Raw genomic sequence first — 23,616 nt, 5'->3', positions numbered from 1 at the left:
GAGGCAAGAGAATCACTTAAGCCCAAGAGTTTGAGGTTGCTGTGGCTATGACGCCCTGGCACTCTGCCAAGGGTGATATAGTGAGACTTTGTCTCAAAAAAAAAAAGGCTCAAATGTTAGGCATGAAATCATAAAAGTTCTAGAAGAAAATGTAGGAAAAACGCTTCAAGACATCAGCCTAACCAAATAATTTATGACTAAGACCCCAAAACAAATACAACAACAACCAAAATAAATAAATAGGACTTAACTAAATTAAAAAGCATCTGCACAGCAAAGGAAATAATCAATAAAATAAATAGACAACTGATAGAATGTAAGAAAATATTCACAAACTACACATCTGATAAATGGCTAATATCCAGAATCTACAAAGAAATCAATAACAAAACAAATGAATAACCCCATTAAAAAGTGGGAAAAAAATAAATGAACAGGTTTTTTTTTTGTTTTAAGAAAATAGAGGAATGGCCTGCAAACATATGAAAAAAAAAAAACATTCAAAATCACTAATCATTAGGGAAATGCAAATTAAAACCACAGTGAGGTACCACCTGACCCTTGTCAGGCTAAGCCACTATTAAAAAGTCAACAAACAGTAGATGCTGGTATGAATTCAGAGGGAAAGAAACACTTATATACTGCTGGTGGGACTGCCAATTTTCTATGGAAAAACAGTATGGAAATTTCTCAAAGAACTAAAAGTAGACCTATCATTCAATCCAGCAAGCCCACTAGTGCATATCTAACTCAAAGGAAAAGATATCGTTTTATCAAAAGGACACCTGCATGCAAATATTTATTCACAATTGTAAAAATGTGGAATCACCCTAAGTGCCTATCAATTAATGAGTGGATTGAGAAAATGTTATCTATACACACACACACCCTGGAGTACTACTCAGCCATAAAAAGGATTGAAATGGTGTCTTTTGCAGGGACTTGAATGGAGCTGAAAACCATTATCCTAATGAAGTATCTCAGAAATGGAAAAACGAACACCACATGAAGTCTCTAATAACTGGGAGGTAAACCATGGGCCCACAAAGGCAGGAAGAGATACGAAGGATGTTGGTATCCAAGGAGGAGGGAGGACAAAAGGAAGAAGGGTAAAAACTTACCTACTAGGTTCAACGAACAATATTCTGGTGATGGGCATCCTAAAAACCCTGACTTAAGCATTAGATAAGTATTCGTGTAACAAAAACATTTGTGCCCTCTTAACATTTTGAAATTTTAAAAAATGATAGAGCCGGGCGGCGCCTGTGGCTCAAAGGAGTAGGGCACTGGCCCCATAGGCAGGAGGTGGTGGGGTTCAAATCCAGCCCCAGCCAAAACTGCAAAAAAAAAAAAAAAAAAAAAAAGATAGAGCCATTATCACGAACAGAAAAGAAAATCAAAAAGATATCAAGAAAATTGAAACAAGAAATAGGTGTTAGCAAGCAAAGAAGAATTTGAAAAAGGAATGAGAGACAAAGGGAAAACGTACAACAGATTTCTTCCCTTTTCCTAACTCAAACCCCACACGCTATTAAACTGATAATTAGACTAGAAACAATCCAAATTTCTGAAAAGTCATCAGGGCACAGCAGCAGCTAATAGAAAACTGTTTTCTAAAAACAAACCCATATTTGGTAGGCATTCTTTATCTGCTCCTTTATAAACTCTAAGCACAAGATTTCAAATTAACTTATGACCCACCAATGTACAAATCTATCCTCTTGACAGAACATAGAAAGCCTTCTCCCTTGCTCTGCCTCAGATGAAAGAACTTACATTGTCCCAAAATAAAAAATAAGATTTCGACTCAAAACCTGGTGGGAGAATAAGAACCCATATTCCATCATAAGGGGGCCCCTCTAAATAACTAAGAGTCAAGCTGATGGATACACAAGAAATAAAAGATCCACACTCCTTCCTCCTGCCCTCTCTTCTTAACCATTCGACAGGGCACCACGCTGGAAACACCACCTGCACGTGACTCACCTACAAGACTACACCGCAGAAAGGTTACCCGTCCAAAACTAGGTCACCGTGCTAGGGTCTGGGCTTTGCAGTGCCCAGTGGCACTGGTGCTAACAAGGCCAGGAGTGTTCACTGAACAGGTGTGCTGCCTCTCCCGCTACTTGCTCACCCACACCTCCTCTCTCTTGTCCTCCTCCCTCCTGCCCTCCCTTCCTTCCTCCCCATTCTCCCTTTGGCAAATCCAACTTCTTTCCCCAGGTTTCCTTGTTAACTATCCTGGATTTGTTTCTGACAACATCTTACAAAAAAACTGCAAAGCCAGTTAAGGATTTCTGTGAGAATTCCAAGGCAGGCACATCCAGGTTTCAGAACACCATGCAAAGGGATGCTCCCCTCCCCTAATCCCCGGTCTGTGGACTGATGTATCCCAGAGAAAAAAGAAAAGGACGCTGAGAGGGATCTGAGATGTCTAGGACAGAGGTGTTTCACTGGCAGGTCCTTCAGGGCCCTTGATAAAAAAGAACTCTTGCCCTCCTTGCAACACTACGGCCAACAGTAGGGTGAGTCCGACTCTTCTCACTGGCATCAGCATTAACAGAGACAAAGCTGATGCAGACACCCCAGCAACCTGGACTTGTCTGCATTTTGGCACACAGCCTACCTGCACTAATTAAGAAGAAAGTTCCCCCTGCAAGGGGGTTGTTAATTCTGACTTTCCTGAAGCAAATTCTAGCTTCTGGGAGAATTCCCTATACAGTCCTCAAAATCTGAAGTGTCACACGTCCTTTAAAACAAGGGTCATTTATATCACTTCTAGAGTTTCCTTTAAGTACTAGTAACCTCACATTACATAAATGCTATTAGTTGTCTCCTAAGAAAGAGACTCGTTTGAATAATTATTCATTCTTCCTCCCTAACCCACTCAGCCTAAGGGTAGTTTACTCTCCTCATAGGGACATGGACGGCCATCTATGCACCACAGGTACAGTTTTTACAACCTACACTTAAATGCTGTTTGCCTCCAGGAGACGCACTGTTTAGAATACTCACAACCCAGGACTGGATTTAGCACAAACTGATCTCATCTTCCATGAATATCTGCGAAGCTCTTTCAAACTGTGAACTTCGGGGAGGATTCATAGAGTTGCCTTGGATATGAGAGCAGTGAATTGGGCTAGTGCACCAATGAAGGCAGGGCTCTGACCCTATTCTCCAGAGCAACTTCACATTTTGTTGTTGTTGTTAATAGCTGTCATTAAGCAATATTTACTAAATTAGTATATTTGTTAATAGTCTGATAGACTATGCTAAAGCAGCATTAATGTCAGCAAGACAGGACGAAAGGTGTACCTGGTCGTGATGACCCATTAAAAATTCTTCCAGATGACCAAGAAACTCTCTCAGGAAGCTTTTAGAATATGGGCCAGACACCGTGGCTCACACCTGTAACTCATACCTGTAGTCCCAGGACTTTGAGGGCCTGAGATGGGAGGACCATTTGAGACCCAGAGTTTGAGACCAACTTGAGAAACATAGTTGAGACTCAGTTGCTACAAAAATTCTAAAAATTGGTAGGGTGTGATAGGTAGGACACAGCAATGGCAAAGGTTGTAGGTGGCTGGTGGGTGGGCCAATCTGGAGGATCCAAGGTGGGTTCATTCACATGTCAGTGGGGATGGCTGGAGTGCTCAGTTCAGCTGAGTCTACCCCAACAAAGCATCTACATCTGGCCTCTCCTGCCACAGCCTTAGGGTCTTAGGACAGCTCAGGGCTCAAAGAACTGTGTTCTGTCCAACAAGGCAGAAACCACATGGCCTCCTATGACTCGGCCTCAGAAGTCTCACGATACACTTTTGTCATTCCTACTGGTCACAGTATTGACAAGCCCAGCCAGATTCAAGGAGAGGAAGCCTGTTTTAAAATCCAGAACCTCTCCAACCATACTATATAAAAAAATAATTCAAACACAGACAAAGGTAATTTGCACAGAGACTTGAACACATACATTCAGAATGACCTGTTTCCCGATTCAGCCCACGAAGCACCACAATGGCTGCTTTTCACAGAATTGGTCAAAGCCAGCAGGTACACAGCACACAGTGGTGTTCAGCAGACTTGGGGGTTAAACACTGGCCATGAGCCCCACGATTACCAAGAAACTCAGCATGAATAAGACCAACATTTGTGTCAATGGACCAATCACTTTTCTTTTCTTTTTTTTTTTTTTTCAGATTTCTTTTTTATTTATTTATTTTATTAAATCATAGCTGTACATTAATGCGATCATGGAGCACCATACACTGGTTTTTTTGTTTGTTTGTTTGTTTTTTTATTGTTGGGGATTCATTGAGGGTACAATAAGCCAGTTACACTGATTGCAATTGTTAGGTAAAGTCCCTCTTGCAATCATGTCTTGCCCCCATAAAGTGTGACACACACCAAGGCCCCACCCTCCTCCCTCCATACACTGGTTTTATAGACCGTTTGACACATTTTCATCACACTGGTTAACATAGCCTTCCTGGCATTTTCTTAGTTATTGTGTTAAGACATTTACATTCTACATTTACTAAGTTTCACATATACCCTTGTAAGATGCACCACCAATCACTTTTCTTTATATAGAAATTTCTAAGAGAGATTTTCACTGAGACTGCTCTCCCTTGAGGAGTAATCAAATGCTTTCAACTAATCATCTCTGAGTTATCCTCTACAGTTTACACTCACTGTAGCTGAGAGTTTTGTTTTCTCAATGATGATCAGAAAAGCAAGATAAATCAATAAAAGGACCTGGAACCCAAATCGTCTAAGGGATTGCAAAGCACCTGCATCACTGTCATGCTAGGGCAGTGGTTCTCGACAGGGACAATGCTGTCCCCTTCCCCACCCCCAGACCACATTTATTTGGCAATGTCTGGAGACATTTTTCATTATTGTGAGTAGGAAATCAGGGTTCCATTAGCTTCTCATCAGGAGAGGCCAGGGATTAAATGTCCCGTAATAGGCAGGATAGCTCCACAACAAAGAATTACCCAGCACAAAATGTCAGCAGTGCCAAGGCTGAGAAAACCTGCCCTCACGCCACGCAGACAGCGAAGCTGCTCCACATTACCCTCAACGTCATTTCTATGCTCGAACCACGCAAGTGTATGTTAATTTTTATGACTTAAATACATGCATGCTACACTGAAGTATCTCATTTTAAAAAGGCAGTCCTACTAAAAGTCTGAAAACTGTAATTATCATTGTGAAGACATTCTTTAACTTAATCTTTAAGAGTCATCTTGAATATAGATGGCCCAATCTCATCATACCAAAAACACAAATTTTAAAGGATTCAGTGCTCAGTGACTCCCATATGCTCTGGTCTTTTGTATCTTAAAACAATGAGCTGAAATGTTTATGCACGGACACAAGCAAGCCAAGGGTAGAGATTAACAGGCCCTGTTTCAGTACAGGCTCCTCCATCTGTCATCTCCCAGTAGGAAAACAATGGCAACAATGACACAGACGCGGCCGATCTGGCCAAACATACCCTGGACCGCTGCCACCTGCCCCTAGGAGGGCACGGATGCCTGCTGCGCGTCTCTGTGGAGTGACTTTCTGCTTTATGGCAGTACTCTCTCACACACCCTGCTCTGTTTGTGGCGTCATACTTTGGTTAATACTCACAAATCAAAAGCTGTCAAGCTACCGGACAGAAAACACCATTTATAAATGGTCGCATTTACCTTTGGGGCTCCTGATAGTCATTTTTATTGGGTCTCTTCCACCACAAATTTATAAAGCTATTTCCTATTTCTGAACATTAATTGCTATTCCCCTTAAAATGAGGTTTCAATGACACCAATACATGGCACATAAAACCACAATTCCCTCAGTGAAATAACTTACTACATTGCCGGGCTGGTGCAAACTGCAAGGCAGGGCTGCTAGCAGGTCAGGCCTGTTAACGTCGTGTGATATGTTCCAAACGTAAATACATTTTATGTAATCTCTTAGTTTTGCCTCCCCGTTTCCAACTAAGATGCTGGCCCAGGAAGTGGAATCTAACCGCCTGCAAGGCAGCTCTCCTCCAAGAATGGCCCTCACCAGCAGGTGCGCCTCCTAGGAAACACACATTCTCTGAGAAAGCTGACTAGAGGGCTAATCTGATTTTTTTTTTATGACTATCAATTTTAAGTCACATCAAAATACACAGTTTAGAAGTCTCTTCATTCTAACACAGGAGGTCCAAGTAAATGCCGATTTCTAGAAGCTGTCTCTTGTAGAGAAGGGTAAACACAACACGCTCCAAGAAGCTCAGTCAGCAGCAAATCTGGATATGGACAGAATGACGCCAGTACAGAAAGGGACAACACGCCTGAGAACAGTGTCAGCTACCGAAATGCTCTAAGCCCCGCAGCTGAAGGGGCAACAATTAGGGAGAAAACTTTCAGAAGGTACTGGATCACTCAAAGCAGACTTGCTCCTGCTGTAGGTAACAGTAAAGAGAACTACCACCTACTATATTTCAGGTATGCCCTCCATGGGTTCCCCTCATTAATCTCATAATTTTACAAAGTAGGCATGATTATCCCCATTTCACAGATGAGGAGACTAAGCCCTAGAGAGATGAGTAACTCGTCTGAGGTCACCAAAGCTGGAAGTAGGGAGCAGACCCTAGGGCCTGCCTGACTCTCCCACCACACATCCAGTCCAAACACAGTCCAGTCCATCTTCCAAGGGCAAAATGGGCCTGGGAAGAGCTGTCACCCAAGCATTCTCTTCCTTCAATAATGTGTCTTAATTAGTAAAATATTTTACAGGGCTGCATGATCACCAAACAAAATCTAATTCTGTATATTTGATTGTTAATTTTTAGGGTACAGAAAAGGCATGCTCTTTAGATTGAGGGTGAGCTGGGCCGTTTGCTCAAAGAAACCCAGAAGATGCAAACCAAGCCACCTTTGGAGCTTGGACTGGCTGGAGGAAATACTGCTTTTTTCATGAAGACCCTTATAAGATTAGGCCTTACAAAGGGGGAAGATGAAACTGGGGTGATGATCAGGGATTTTTATCCTAGCTCTAGGGAAAAAGCACACATAATAGGGGAGGAAATTATCTAGACAAAATACAGAAGCTAAAAACGGAAGAAACACTAAGACACATCAAAGACTTCCTTGACCTATGTTGTTAAAATCGGAGCAAATTCTCGCAAAACAACGACAAATTTTCATTCTTACGCTCCTGCCCTCTATAAAATTGTATTTAAGTGACTTATGCCTTATTTGGGGAGTAACTAATGAATGCATATATACTATTTCATTTTGTAATAGTATACAAAACTTCTTTGCAAGAAAGCCATAAATATAAACCAATCTTCTTGCTTATTAACATTAATTTTTATAGCAAGCTAGAATCCTATGAATACAGAATTCCATCACTTTTCACCATTTAATTTTGTAAACATGAACATTATTATAAATCTCCATTAACTTTTTCTCCATCACTGTGATTACATACGCCCATAGACTGCTAACAAAAAAAGAGGAAAAGAAAACTCCTGAATTGATATATGTAGAATAATATAAGCATATAAATAAACAAAAGGTGTGCCTCTGTTCACATGCATAGCTCAAACGCTTTTGCACTAAAAGGTGTGCTTTCTAAAATGTCTTCCATTAAAAGCTAGAGAGTCGGGCACGTCTACCTCCTTTTTGTTTGTACTTTCAAGAATTCTGAAGAGTAGAATCAAGCCTTCTCCATGTGTAAATGAATGAATGAAACTAGACTTTCCAAATAAGCCATTTTGTTTTTAATCAACATATATAGATTTTTAACTTGTTTCTAATTTGCACGATTTTACACATAGAATATTTTGGGTTCAAGTAAATACAGTACAACCTCCATAGCTGACCACCTTCCTACACTGACCACCTTCCTAGGTTGACCTAATTTTCACACACCAGACATGCACCACATGTACATGTTAGTACAGCAGGCCTAGTTCCTAATGTTGACCACCTCTGTATGTTGACTAGTTTGTTATAGTCCCTTGGGTGGTCAACTTACAGAGTTTCTACTGTATTTACTATTTATTTCCAAAATGATACACTGAGACCACACAACAGGACAACCTCACAAATAACAGTGCCAAAGAGTAGCCCCCACGAGAAGGTTATGAGGACACTACCACAAAACCACTTCCCAAAGCCTGATTTTCACCTAAAAGCAAATGATCAATGCCAGTGTGCAAGTGTAAAATAAGTTTGCTCTTTTTAACCAAGCTCTAATAATCCTGGCAATGGTCACAACAGTAATAATAAGAAAGTAATACACTTCTTGCTGCTATGGAGTCCTGCTCGAGTTGACCTCTGGCCTGCAGAAAGCCTGTAAGATCTATAAGCCTTGTGATCTTCCCTACAGAGCAGAAGCCACAACCCAACTGATTCATTCCATAGTTGTCAATCAGGTTACGACGACAGCTTGTCTTCTGACCCCCGGGAGACAGGCTGTCTGCTATTTCCTAGCAGGAATGTCCAACCTTCACTTCTCACTGCTGCACATTGGAAGAATAAGTTGTCTCAGGCCACACGTTAAATACGCAAACACTAACGAAGCTGATTAGCAAGAAAGAGGTCCATGCATACTTTTTGTGATATCTGACACCACACATAAGCAAAAAAATAGTCCTCACAAAATCGACATGCGGCCCAAGCAAAAAAAGTCCTCACAAAATCAGCATACGGCCCACGGGCTGCACATTGGACAGCCCTGTCTAGAGAGCAGTAAGCAGAGGTCTTACAAAATAGGCGTCCACAGAAGTCAGATGAACCAGAGAAAGGGATTTACAGAAGAAACTGTAAATCTCCAGCGTTTCTTGGAGAAACGTTGTCTCACCAAGAAAGCACAGAAATTCCACTTGAAAATGGTCAGTCGCAAAGGATTCCAGAGGATTCCCTCCCCTAGGCATCAAGGCCCATGGTGACACCTACGGGTCAATTTAAAGAGACACATTCCTACCCCCCTGGGAGGGTGGGAAGATGGACCACAGTGGGTGGGGGACTCGTACCACCAGCAAACCATGATGTTACTTTGGGTCAGTGTTTGTGAATTCAATTACATAACTGACTATATAAATTCCCTTGGCAACTTTTGATCTTGAATTAATCTTCTATAACTATTCTAAATTTTAAAACTCTCTCACAGTTGAAAATCTTTTTGTGAATTAACCATGAAGTTAAATAAAAGAGATAACAAACTGCATTGCTTTGACTGAGGAGCCTAAGAATGGCAAGTGTGGCTCACCACTGTGGTTTTCTAAGTGCAGTCCACTCTGAGACCTGGTTTCCGTGACTGGGGCGCATGATGGAAGGGTTACAACTTTCAAAATGAAATTGGACAGTGGGCCATGTCGGAAGACTTAAGATAACCCTGTTGCTGCATTTGTATACACACACACAATTTCTGCAAAGAGATGGTAAGGCCCGTGGTGCTCCAAGCTGCACATCCCTCTGAAAAGATGACTTCATCACAAAAGCAGGGCAGACTCCCAGCTGCTGGGTACTGTTCTTAGGGAGAGGGGTAACTTCAAGCCTTCAAGCTTGTCCGGGGAGTTAATGAGGACATCACCCAACTTCAGAGGCACCACTGACACAGAATCCAACGTGAGAAGGGCCCTGGTTGCTTCCCTCCCCCACCAAAGCCTGTGCAAGCCTGTCTTCCCCTCAACTTCACCAACTTTCGGGAGCTGGTTGGATTTTTCTGTCTTTGTTTTCTAATCGTGTGTAATCTCAAGAAATCCTCTGATGGAGACCCTCAATTCCCGTACTTACTCTGTGTCAGAAACATGAAACTAAATTTCACATATACTCTCATAAATCTGTACAAATTTTTTAAAAAGTAACCCTCAACCCACCACTTATAGATTTTTCAGCCTATAAATATCTTAGAGCACTGGATTGGGGGTCAAAAGTTGAATCTTTTTTTGTATCATTCAATCACCATATTTTACACCTAATACCTGCCAGGGACCAAAGATATGGAGGTGAACAAACAAAACAGACAAGAGACAAGGGCCCCTGCCACTACGGGGTGACGGCCAAGCGATTCAGTGTCCTAAATTGAAATGAAGGAGCTTGGACCAAAGCTCTGTGAAGTCCCTCCCAGCTCTCCTATTCTCTGCTCTCTGCACTGATGCCAAGAGGGGATAGAAACATTCTGGAATGTTCTGCTTTCCTGAACAGATGCTATTTTAACTCTAGATACACACAGCTCAGGCTGCAGCCCTGTGACTTATCTCCATTCTGCCAACCACGAGCTATGCATTTCCATCCAGAGTTTATTAGACCAACCGGTGCCCTCGTGTAGAAGGGCTGCTGGCACGCACAGCTCAGGCTCCTTGGCACAGGGACTCTCACAGCCCCATTCCTTCCACATGGAGGAAATCTAGTCCCTTCGGATCAAAATTACAAAAATACAGGAGCAGGGCTGCCAAGCCTTCCTCATGTGCTGCCTGGGTTTACTTATTTCTTCTTCATCAACTCGCATCATTTCTGACACTGCACTTCAACATCCTGAACACAGCCATGGAGAAAGGCTTTTTAGAGGCACTGAAGAGCAGCCAACTCCTGATTAGCCACAGTCCTGAAGGAAAGGAACAGCACACGGCCACGGCAGGAGGACTCTGGCCTCCGAGAACTGCAGGGGCAGAGACTCTCACAGAGGAGATGGAGAGGCATTTGTGAAACAAGTGAAAATCTTTCCTGTCCACCCCACCCCCAGCAATTCCGCTCAGACAACAGTTCAGGAAAACACTTGGCTGGAGTCCTGCTTCTGGGAGTTCCCAAAGACACTGCATCGGGAGGTGTCCACAGTCCCACATCAGTGAGCAGGGGGAACATGCCAGCCCCTGAATCAATTGGGGGAACAGATTTTTATAAGTACTATACAAACCTAAACTATGGATACATGCACTTAACAACGGTTAAGGTTTTTATTAGCACATCTCAAGAGAAGTTTTCTTTCTCTCTCACAAACATTAAGCAGAAATTTATAGGGAACTAGGAGCTAGGGAAAAGAAAGCAAGGAGACAGTGAGTGTGAATGCAGATGGACAAGGGAAAGGCTGTGCCCCAGCAATAAGCCAGCACGATGCAGGCAGTCCTTTCTGAAGGTAGGTACGGGCTCTCCAGAAGTTAATCAGGTTCTGTTTACAACTGTGCCCAACATGCCAACAGCCCTTCCTTGGCTTCCCCCACCTTCCCTGCCCACCCTGGTCACTTCCCCTGCAAGCCCATGAAAGAAACCAAGCTGCCCTGGGGAATGGTGCCAGCTGGTGGCTGGTACAAAGTACTGTTTGAAAGGTGTAAGCAGCAGCACCCACAGATAAGACTTGGAGGGGAGATGTTCAGGCTAGGTTTATTGAAAGGGGAGGGCGAGCTGCCACAGCAGTGCAACGGTTGTGTCTGCACCTGAGGCCAGTTAGAGGTCCCTTTTATATAGGGCCATATGGGGTGGGCCAATTCCACAGCTTGCCAGAAGCCTTTGGTGAGTTAGGGGTCTCTGATACAAACTTCTTGCTTAGGGGGTGGGGCTGACTAGTCCTTTGCCTCCTTTGTCTGGGGGTAGTTGGTGTAGAGCTGCAGCAGGCCCCCCAAGGCTATCACCATTCTTCTCTCTTCCTTCTCTTGGAGGATTCATTACTGCTACTCTCCTCATCTTCCCTCCCTTCCTCCTCCTCTTTCCTCTGTTTCTTCTAATTATGATCACAGAGGGCTTAATTTGAAATTTAAAAGTCCAGGGATGGAATCCATATTCCCCATTTCTCTACCAGGAGGCCTTGGGCGAGTCACATAACCTCTCTGCCTTGCACCCTCTCCACAAACAGCAAATATGGATAGAAACACCTACTTGCTCGGCAGAGCTTTAATGAAGCAACAGACATGAACTTAGGCTATAAATGGAATAGTACTGATCAGACAGAAGGCGCAGCTCCCTTCCTGTTGACCCTCCACCGCATGGTTTGACACTCCAGATAATGCTCAGCTCAGAGATACTGGACATGACATACTGGACCATGACAGTCCAATAAGTCAACAACAGAGGACCAGGGAGCCTTGTTCAGAAGTGAAAAATAAAATCCCAGCTCTGAGCGAGCTCATTCCTCTCGTGGATGCCTGCATTTTCAGGGTGAATGCCACATTCCTGAGTGGCCGGCAGAGTCATACTTTGGAACTTGTAGCCCTCACCTGTCACTTACAGTGGATTCCTGACCACAATGCCCTAAAGGGTCACTAAGCCTCCCAAGCCCTGCCCTGGCACTAAGCAAACCCAGCTCTGGGTTCACTGGGAGGAAAACACACAGCCCCTGCCAGGCTCTGCTACCTCCCAAAATGCCACCTCATCCTGAAATAGATCTCAAAGGCACTAATGAAATTATCTTGTCTGCCTTTTATTCCTCAATAACGACCACAAAATTAGATTAAGATGACCCCCTGCTCCTCTAATTTAAGGCCTACTTTATTACCTTCAACCCCAATTCTCTGAACTTTAAACGGATATGAGACCCTGAAGCCCCACAGGCCAATGAGATTAGTAATTGATGGCTCCTTCCTCCCAGCCTATTCCCCAGAGGGAGCTTCTCCTCCCCCAGGGTGGGGTCACAATCAGTTCAATCTTCATGCTTTAGAACCATCCCCTTTGAACAAGACCTGGCCTGGTGCTGGCTCAAAGGAGCAGCAGCCCCTTCTCAGCCAGAGCATTGGTGTCAACTCAGCCAGAAAAGCAAAGCCAAAAGGAGGAGGTCAGCACAGTTAATTGTCCACCAGGCTAAATCACGGGCCCACTCAAACCCGCACCTTGGGAGGGCTGGTCACCCCCATAAAATGCTAAGTGCACTTTGAACCCAGGAACAAGGAGAATGAGCACTATTTTTCCCAGCCTGCTGGGCTGCAAGGGGAGCTTCAGCTGTTTGTTTTCTTTTTCAGATTGTAGCCATAAAGGGAAGAAGGACTCCTTCCCAGTGAGGCCAGTCAAGCAGATGACTCGCAGGGTCGGCAAGGTGGGGTGGGACCAGCGCCTGCCCTTAGGAAGTAAAGGAGAGAGAGGATAAGCATTGAAGGATGAGGCTGAAGGGAGCAACCAGGGTGCCCCGATCCAAGAAGGCGCCTGGGAGGACAGGATTCCAGAGCCTCAGAAACTGTTCTCGATCATATAAAATGCAGGGTAATTACTCAGTATCATTAGAAGAGATGGAAGAAGACTTTTTTTTTTTTCATTTTTGCCTATTTGGAAAAGTTACTTTGATTAAATAGTTACCAAAGTGCTTCTTTCTAACTCAGGTCCATAATCTTAAAAAAAAAAAGAAAGAAAGAAAGAAAGAAAAAAAAACCCTAAGGAATAGAAAACTGCCATTTCTTTTTTTGTTTGTTTTTTGAGTCAGAGTCTCACTTTGTCACCCTTGGTAGAGTGCTGTGGGTGTATAGTTCACAGCAACTTCAAAATCTTGGACGCAAGTGATCCTCTTGCCTCAGCCTCCCGAGTAGCTGGGGGTACAGGTACTGCCCAGCTATTTTTAGAGAGGGGGTCTCACTGTTGCTCAGGCTGGTCTTGAACTTCTGAACTTAGGCAATCCACCTGCCTCGGCCTCCCAGAGTGCTAGGATTAGGCTCCTGCTCTGCCCTATGGAACTGTCATCTCTTAACAGAAAGGGGACATGAGAGTGACAAAACAATACCCTCAGACCTTTCATAAGGCAAAAAGACTATTATATTCCATTTTAAATGAACTTTTCCTAAAAACAAGTACCCATGGTAAGTTTTCTTTCAAATCAACAACAAAACTCCTATAGTAGATAAGACAAACCAGCCAACAAATCATAGCTGACAAGCTACCCGATCCAAGTAAAAAGTGGTCCCTAAATTATGCATCAATTGTGCTCTGGAAACGGAACGGAGCAAACTCTTCCCACAGATGTCAATCTATGGGAGCAGCTTTACAATGAAACTTGAAAGGCTATTTTGGAGACTTCTGATTCCTCTTTAAGGAATTACAGTGAAGATAAAGGCCTTATCTAAAAAATAATCAACATAGCAGCTTGAGGGGAGATGTGCCATTTAGTTATGTCTTGGTACCTGATTCCCTGGCATTTCAGCAATGAAGGAAATGGTTAGGCAGAGCCCAAGGTACTAATGGCACTAAAGCCCTAGCCCCATAAGCCAGCCGCGGTGCCTGCTAGTTGCCGTTGCTCTGATTGCTCCCAAACGTCTACCCCAAGCACACGCTGGATGATGTCTTTGGCTCAAGGTCAATGAACAAAGGCGACTATATTAAAAACACATGCACCCTGACATACAAATTCAACTGAGAAGGTACCAGCAGTCCCATCTTTAGGAACAGTAAACATTTTACTGAATAAAAAAATCGTACCTTATCGTAATTCTAAAACTTATATTACAAGTTCGGATGCTCAGAGGAAATTCAGGCACAATACTTCTTCTTGGACTAATTAGCATGTGGGGTAGTCAAGATTCAACTAGGGGCCTCTGTGGAGTGTGCCTGAATATCTCCTGTATCAGTGGGTGACCCCTATGTGAAGGGTGAAGGGTTCAATAGCTTGAGGTCCTGCCTACCTCACTGGTGCTTTTGTTTTGTTCTAACCTGATTAAGATTATATTGTAAAATAAGAGGTGTTCTGAGAATCAGACATCGCCTAGAAGCCCAATGAATTGCTGCTTATTATGAGTTGGTAAAAACTCCCAAGTGCTAGGCTGGGTGCAGACCAGATACATAACAAGTGCCCTGCACTCACTTCTTCAGGAATGGTGTGACATAAATATTCAGCAACATCTCAAATTCCAAAGACTTCTAAAACCCACTCATATTTTAACATCTGGGATTTTCATTTCAATTTATTTTCTTAGCTTATTTTTCAAGGATGATAGACAAACTGATTCCATGGAGACTGGACATTCCTGGGCAAAGCTGAATTTCTCATTCCACCTAAGCCCTAGGAAACTTTAAGACCATGAAGAGGGTCAGCTAGGAGTCAAGTTCCTTTTACTGCCTTGTCTTTTGCTAAATTCTCCTTAGCCAGCTATACAACTGGGACTCAGCACCGGGCAGAAGCAGCTGCAGCTAAGTGACTACTGGTATGTGGCACTTGCTGGCCAGTGCCTCTACTGGGGTGTGGGGAGCCTGCGAAGAAACCAGAGGATACCTTCTTTCTTTCTACTTCTTTTATTTGTGCTACAAACACCCAGCAAAGCAGCAGGAAAGGCTGAAGAATAAGTAATATCAATGTAGAAGCAGAAGACAGGAACGAAATCTCAAGAGCCAATTCTCCTATGCGAAAACAGTCTTTGGTTAGAGTTCAGCACCGTCACCAGGGTTCAGAGAATCCAGCCAGCTCCAGCTCCTGAGAGGACCCAGGTCCCCTGGGGGCTCCAACAGTAGGTGAAGCACTAACTGGAGGGTCACTCCTCCCCATCCACAGGATACAGCAGAATCACCTCAAGCCAATCAGTGCACCTCTCAAAGCACCCAACTAACTCAGCAATATGGGGAAAAGTGAAATGTACTGATTTAAAAGCTCTTTATTAAAATTATTAAACTTAAACTGTGTTCTAAAACATAATCCTTACACCACTGATAAATATTTCCATGGGGGGGGGCTGCTAACTAGGAAAGTCTATTGTTTGCTCCCTACCACCTACACGTTTAGATGGATGTTCCATCCTACGTGGTCTGCCTGCCAACAACTGGGCTACTGAGAGCTTCCAGGGGGCAGCTGACAAATGTGTCTCTCTCCAAGGGCAGCCAAGACAGCTGGCTGCTCCTGGCCACAGCTAGCCATTTAGTACATTAAGCTCCCCAACCGAGCGTTTACCTTACTCAGAAGTAACACAATGAAACAAAAACTTGTGACTTCTTATCTTTTTCAGGAATCTAAAATCCTATTGACTTAACTCTATGATGGTAAATTCTCAACTACGTACGTGTGGTGATATGAACAAAGAGCCATGTAATTAATCCAAAAAGGCACTCTATAAATCATTTAATTGGTTTAGAAACACACCATATTTTTTTTGTGGCTGTGCCTTAGTTTAGCTCACAGGGCTTTTCTTTTTTCCTCTCAGGCTGACATTCTTTCATTTATTAAAAATCTGTTCCATGCCAGGAACCATGCTAAGTGGAAAAGAGTAGCAAAAGGAAACTACAGAATAAATAAAACTCACGTGACAACCGCATAAAGCAGCAGCTACTCGCTATGCTAGAAAGCAGACGAAGCCAGTGCTCCCCCAGTATCTTCTCACTCTGTTAGTTTGATAAGTAACAGGTGAAATGTGTGCTTGGTCTCAAAGCAGGAGAGCAATTCTAAAGCTCCAACTCAAATGGAGGTGAGAAGGGTGTTGGCACAAAGGAAAGAGCCTGGGTGAGAAGGCGGCCAGTGATGCCCAGGAGGAAGCCAGCCAAGTAAACATCTTCCCCAGGTAACTCATATCAGAAGCTGGGGACCACTTTACCCCTTCTTAGAGATGTTGCCCTACACCGAATGGGAATTTTGGGTGCTGTCCCAGTGCATTGGTCACAGCAGCAGTAACTGGCCCAACCCACGCGGACATGAGCAATCCCAGGAATCAACCCTTACCGTTCAGTGCTTCTTAACCAAACGCAGAAACCTGTCAACTCAAGAGTCTGCTTCAAAGTTCACCTGAAAAACAACAGAAAAAAGGCATGTTTTGAAACCAGCAGCCAGTCTTTTAATGATCCCACTAGAACTGCAGAGCAAGGTGAGGGCTACTTGATCTTGTGTCACTTGGCCAAGGGGTTGGATAAACAGACCTAGGTGAGGGTCATACTCAGTGCAAGGTAACTAAAAGCCAAGTAATTAACCTACCTGTGCCTCAGTTTCCTCACCTGCAGTACCTCCCCCACAGAATGATTAAGGCCTTTATATGCCAGGCACCTTCTATACACGTGGAGAGGCCTAAATGAACCTGTGACGGGTTCCCTGCCCTCAGGGAGTTTACAGTCCACAAAGAGAAGTAAACAGGTAGGATCACGACTTTGATGTGGCTGATAGAAACCAAAGTGAGGGATAGAAGGTGACATGGAGCCTCTGCAGAGGCACCAGCTGATTCCAGACCAAGTGAGGGCTCAGCAGAGGAGCTGGCCAAACGAGAGAGCAAGCAGAGAGCACGTCCTGCAGAGGGAATGGCAAAGTGCGAGGCCCCAGAAGCAAGAACACAGTGAGCTCACAAATAAAAACAGTTGGCTACCACTGGAGTATTTCAGATCCCAAAAGGAGAATCTGGACTTTTCCTTAAGGCCAATGCAAGCGCTTATGTAAGAGACTGGCAGAGTTCAGAAAGCTTCCTGGAACCCGGAGAGAAAAACAGACTGGAAGGAGGTAATGACAGCCCATCTTAGCTGCCCAAAATGCCACCTCCTGGTCTTTTATGCAAAGACCAGAGAGAAGGCTCCCACTAGCATCTCCAGTGAACCAAGTGTTTCTGAATTGCAGTCCTCCAGCATGAGGTGGTTCCCACCACCTCAGGGACAGCATCTGCCTGTCTCAGCACTGCTGTGACGAGTGCCTGGGAGCCACAGGGTACCATCAGGTGTGATCTCCACCAGCAGCAGCATCACATAGGAAGGTGTTAGAAACATAAATTCCTCACTAGTCCCAGAACCAGTGACCCAGAATCTGTGAGGTGGGGTTCAGAGATCTGGCTTTAAGAAGCCCTCCAGGTGATTCTGATGCTTACTAATGTCAAGTCCTGGGGGGACAGAGGACAGAGCTGGCCAGCCTACTGACCCAACAGTGACTCTGTGTTCAAGGCACTCTACTAGGCCTTTGAAGCCCATTTCTGTTTAAAAATATACAAAGCTGGTTCTGTCAAGGCTTGTAACCATTCCTAGCCCGGCAGACCAGTAAGGTGGAGAGGACCAATCCGCCTCCATGGTGTGGTGAGGACTTGGCACACTGGAGGACCTCATTTCCCCAAGCAAGGCTGGTCTTCTCCTGCAGCCCTCATTTGTTTTGGGACAGTCAAAGGCAACTTGAAGAAATCAGATGCACAGGCGGCGCTTGTGGCTCAGTGAGTAGGGCGCCGGCCCCATACGCTGAGGGTGGCGGGTTCAAACCCAGCCCCGGCCAAACTGCAACAAAAAATTAGCCGGGCATTGTGGCGGGCGCCTGTAGTCCCAGCTACTCGGGAGGCTGAGGCAAGAGAATCGCATAAGCCCGAGAGTTAGAGGTTGATGTGAGCCATGTGACGCCACGGCACTCTACCCGAGGGCGGTACAGTGAGATTCTGTCTCTACAAAAAAAAAAAAGAAATCAGATGCAGGCTTCTCCTTTTAGAAGTTTCTCCTGCCACCTAGATAAAGAATCTGACCACTCCAGCAATGAAAGAGTGAGGTCATCCGGAAGGCTCCTCGTGGTTTTATTGGAGGGTCAAGTTTCTTTATGGAGTGTGTAAGAAACTCTGCAGTTACAAAGACACCATGGCCTAGGAGCCATAAAATAGTTCAGGATTCAGGAGAGCCCAGCCTAGCTACCTCTTTCTTTGAATATCTATCTTCTTCCTGGAAAAAGAAAAAAAGATTACCTCCACCCCGCAAAAAAGAACATTTCTATAAACAGCGGGTAAATTCTCACATTGTTGTTTCTGTTTGTATAGCTATTACTTTGTGTTATAAAAGGAAAAAATGAGGTCTAAAGCATAAAAATAGTGTTCAGATTAACATCGATGGTGATGACGTTAGATGATGCACCACTCAGCTCCCAGGGTCTGCCCCTTGGGCCAATGCCACAGTTTGAGGGTGGCTGAGCTACAGCACCTGACAACAGGCCATGGAGCTGCATGTGGTACAGAGGCAAGGGGAATCTGGACTCCCAGTATCCACTGACTAATACTGTAGAAATCCCGACCATCCCCTCTGCGCAGCACCCTGCATTTGCACACAGAAGCTCACCATCCTCCCACTTGTCCTGTGCCTGTGCTGCCTGCATCTCCAAAGGCCTTTGCACATCCCCCACAGCCTACATGTCCTACCCTGCTACACCTAGCTAACCATCAATGACACAGTTCAACCAGGCTTGCCCCAGGAGACAACAAGCTCCCGGGGTGCATAAGAAGCATGTGTTGAATAAATGACCAAACACAGACATATGGATCCACCTAGAATAAGAGCATCAGGCCTAGATTGCATCCCCTCACCTTTTCTAGTCCTATGAACATTTACATATCTAATCACAGTTTTAAAGGGAAGCATGTCACCCAAATTCCTCTGATGGTAGAAGTTTAGGCACACCACAAAGTAAATTCCACTGTGTAGATAAGGAGCTCTTTCTACACCCTGCTGCTCCCTCCACAACAACCATTTCCTACTTCATCTCTTTTATAAACTCACTTTGTCCCCAGGGTGGAGCTGAGATGAATCCTGCATCTGTAGAAAAGGAGGTTAATGTTGACATAATGATATGGAAAGCACAGCTCCTTAACCTTCCAATTCACCTGGATCAGATCCAAGCTGGGGGGGAGGGGCTTCTCCATTCACTTCTGGTCATCTACCACTTAAAAAGGAGACCGCTCATTATCTCCAGCATCTGAACCAAAATAGGGAAAAGAGAAGACATTCTTGAAGACTTCTTATAGTCCAGTATCTTTGAGAATGTCTCAAAGCACTTAATAATCAGTATCCATAAAACCATCCTAAAAATAAAGACTTCACAGAACAGACTTCTTATACTGTGGACAAAAGCCTCTCTGACTTGGTTCCATCCAAGATAAGAGCCTCTCTGTAAGGACAAAAGCATGTGTCATGACAGAAAGTGAAGTGAAATCAATGGGACAGAAGATGGCCCTTCACAACCAGCTATCCAATGGGTGAGAGTGGCCCTTAGACGTGGCCAATATCACAGGCTCAGATAGACAGGTTTCTAAATTGATTATTTCTCTAAACGGGTGTTTCTAGAACTTGTCTAATAAGAACCGCCTAGAAGCTTTGTTCTAAAAAATAAAGATTCCCAGGACCTACTCAGAACCATAAAGTCACACCCCAGGGGAGGGGCCTGGGCACATGCACCCCAGCCAAGTGTCAGGCAACTTTCGGAAGTAATGTTCCAAATGAAACAATAGGTAACTTTTTTAAGACTTTAGAATCACATAACTTCAAAGTTATAGGGTATACAGGAAAATCCAGATTTAATGGAAGGAAGTTAGTGCCTTCTTTATCTAGTTAAACCTACGGGAATATGACCACATGCAACAAGGAAGTCAATTTAACTAAAACTTAGCAAAAATAAATAAATAAAAATAAAATTTCCCCCATAGCTATACCCCAACTAGGAGACCCCATAACCGCCCCGTCCTAAAGACTTAAGATCCCTGCACGATGCTCCCAACAGCTCAGCTATTAAAGGCCCAAACTGAAGTGCATTTAATAATAATAATAATTTAATAATCATCCAAACAGAAGTCAGCCCTAAGTAGCAAGTGACCAACTTCAAGGTGAAGAGGTGAAGCTCACAGGCCCTCCTGGCAAGCGAGCCTTTCCAGGTCTTGCTTTCAAGCTGACTATTCCATATTCCTTTTTTTTTTTTTCAAGCAGAGATGGGGTCAAACTCCTGAGCTCAAGCAATTTGCTTACCCCAAGCTCTTACAGTGCTAGGATTACAGGAGTGAGCCACGTATTCCATAGTCTTATTCCTGTCCCAGTTTTAGGTGAGTCCTTGTTATTCAAAGTGTACTTCACAGGACTATCAGCAAAATTATTATGGGGAGAGCTTGTTAGAAATACAGAATCCCAGGGTCCTCCCCAGCCCTGCTGAATCAGGGTCTGTATTTTAACAAGATTGCAGGTGGTTATTGTCCACATTCAAGTTTCACAAGCCCTGCTGAAGGGCCAGAGAGTATCAATGTGCTTTTCTACCACCTACAGCCCACCCATGTATGCTCCAGACTCTAAAAGGCCTTATTCTCTCACGTTCTTTACTGAAGCCTGGTCTGTTATGTTTACCTGATGGTCAAATCACCATCAGCAGGGCCCAATGACTAGCTGACAATCCAATACCTGACTTTTAGTGAGTTCAAAGGACTCACGTTCTCATGTGGCTCTAACATCCGCCTCCCTTAGAGGGCAGGAATATGGACCCCGTGACCATAAATCAGCAGAGACAATCCAAAGTCAAACAATACCATGGAATGCTGGCTCTTTTAGTTCCAGCACAATGTTAATGAGGTCAAGGTCACGGGTATGATTAGCTTCCTCTGTATCTTGGCTCAGACTCCAGCCCTCTGCCCTCCGGCTGCCTGCAAGAGCTGATGCACCCTTAGTTACTAAGAGGACGACAAAGAAAGGCTGAACAAAGCAGCACCAGTAAGCCACTCAGAGAACCCGAATGACTGATGAGCTGAATGCTTCAAAGAACAACCTGCTGCCCAGAGGAAAGGCTGACATGGCACATGACCAGGTCAGAATTCAAAACTACCGTATGCTGAACATGCCACACTGAGAAAGGTGAAATCTCACAAGAAGAAATTTAGAAGTCCCATGGTCAATATTTTTAACAATCATATATATCTAAGCTAGAGGAAATCTAACTTGATGACAGTTCTTTATTATTTAAATTTTTTCTTTTTTGAGACAGAGTCTCACTCTGTTGCCCTGGGTAGGGTGCCGTGGCATGATAGCTCACAGAAACCTCAAATTCTTGGGTTGCTAAGAAAGCTAGCATGCGATTAGGGGCCATGAGCTTGGCTTGGATGATCAGCTAATCCCAAACAGTTTCCTAGCCACCTGCCCAGGCAGGTATATATACAACCTGGCACACTATCTGAATTCATATTACCCAGCCTGGCCTCTCCACCCATACTGTCCCTGGTTACAGCTCTTATGACTTGGAAATAAAAACATTCCGCACACCAGCTTAGTTCCCTTTGAAGCTGCCCTCTCTTTATAACAGACATAAGCACAAGCTGGAAAAAACTTGTGACTAGACAAGACAACCTAAGCACACCCACTTACCAACAGGATTCAGATCAAAAATGACTTAGTCACTGCTTTAAGCCAGCACACCATGCTGTGTATTACAGCATGAATCCATGCAGCCAGTAATTAGGTCGGTAAATTATGAGCTTCCAGTATGGCAGAACCCTAAAAGGACTGCTAGAAGAGCAAATGAAAGAGGAGGTATCTGTTTGGACAAACCTCTCTCTCCATGTAGAATCCTTCTCTAAGAATGGACAGCTGGCCATTTCAAAAAAGCAGAAACAAGATGTGATTTTAGGTTGTTTTTAAAGTTGCCAGCCATGTCTTTTTTAAGTCTATACTTTTCACATACAAGTGGTAGTCATTTATAAATACAAATACCCTGCTCACTGGTAATTCCCCGAGCATCCAGTCTTATTTTTAATGTCAGAAACTTTGATCTATATGGGTAAGAGAAAAAAGTTATTTTTTAAAAAGAAGCTATTTTGTCCTTAATAAGCATATGCCACGCACTACTTATCTGAAGATTAAATGAGGCTGTCAGTGCAGTGAGAGCCTTCCTTGAACAAATGGCTAAATGCCTCAAAACTGGAAAACAACATGTATAATTCAGCCCAACTGCAGCCTGCCCCAGGAGAAAGGAAGCTTGAACTCTAGGTGCCCCTGACAACACAGCACAGCAGCACAGCCTGGAGAGAAAGAAAATGCTGAACAATAGAATTAGTAGAGGAAAAAGAACCCCTCTTAATTTTCCAGGCATGTGGGGAAGTTGCTACTAAAGAGATACTTAAGATCTCCCTGCTGGGGTGGGTTCTACTGAACACTGAAGTAACTGAAAAAAGAAATAACCCTAACATACCAGTATCGTACTTATTTAATTCAGCACTTCTTATCAATCAGGCAGAAACACCTCTCAAATCACACTTAAAACATTGACGATCGCATATAAAACATGCCCACTAGAAGGACTGGGGTCTTCCCTTGTCCAGAGGAAGCTGCCCCACGCTGGCTTTGGGTCACAGCACCCAATCCTCGTTCCATTCCCACAGCCTTCTGGTATTTGTAGCAATATCAATGATGAATAGGAACTTCGATTCTGTTTAAAGACAGAAACTGCCTGACAACGGATGCGCCACAGGGGTAAATAGATGTATAGTGTTGTGACCAAAACCACTTACAGTTGTGTACAGAAAAACAAAACTACCCACCAACTCTTTTGTTCGATTTTTAAAGTAACATGCTACTTACTATTAGCCCAGGGTAATCAGTTAAAATTTTAGTCTATGTCCTTCCAACCCAGGTAGGCAGGCAAAGGTGAGGTGAGGTGTTAACGCTGGTTACACAGACTGACGATGATTAATCATCACCGTTTAGCGAGAGGAGTAATGGTTGTGCACAAATGAAATGGCATGCCTGCGATTCAACAAGCATTCACTGGGGTCTACTTGGCACACTTACATTTATTCCACAAATCAACAAAATGCAAATTAACATCCACTGCCCTTGAGAGCCCTTAGGAACCTTTATCAGGGGTCCTCAAACTGCAGCCCCCGGGCCACATGGTGTTCCTGTATTTGTTCTCGTTTTGTTTTTTTACTTCAAAATAAGGTGTGTGCAGTGTGCATAGGAATTTGTTCATAGTTTGTTTTTTTTTAAACTATAGTTCAGC

The 23,616-nt window shown here is 43.9% G+C and overlaps 1 protein-coding gene across 8 annotated transcripts in view; it reads right to left on the bottom strand.

Annotated features, from left to right (window-relative positions):
* The window catches only part of LHFPL2 (LHFPL tetraspan subfamily member 2), a 158,507-nt gene that overhangs the window by 127,716 nt on the left and 7,175 nt on the right, over positions 1 to 23,616 (bottom strand). For 7 of the 8 annotated variants that reach the window (XM_053587856.1, XM_053587884.1, XM_053587895.1 and 4 more), the window contains one exon: positions 16,597 to 16,659. The gene's annotated coding sequence lies outside the window, so the exon portion shown is untranslated. Of the gene's footprint in view, positions 1 to 16,183; positions 16,263 to 16,596; positions 16,660 to 23,616 lie in introns of all 8 variants that reach the window. The other variant, XM_053587904.1, reaches the window with a different exon arrangement.

Source organism: Nycticebus coucang, chromosome 1 (assembly GCF_027406575.1).
Source record: "Nycticebus coucang isolate mNycCou1 chromosome 1, mNycCou1.pri, whole genome shotgun sequence".
Lineage (NCBI taxonomy): Eukaryota > Metazoa > Chordata > Mammalia > Primates > Lorisidae > Nycticebus > Nycticebus coucang.
The sequence above is the reverse complement of the archived record's forward strand: the minus strand, read 5'-3'. Positions and strand labels throughout refer to the sequence as shown.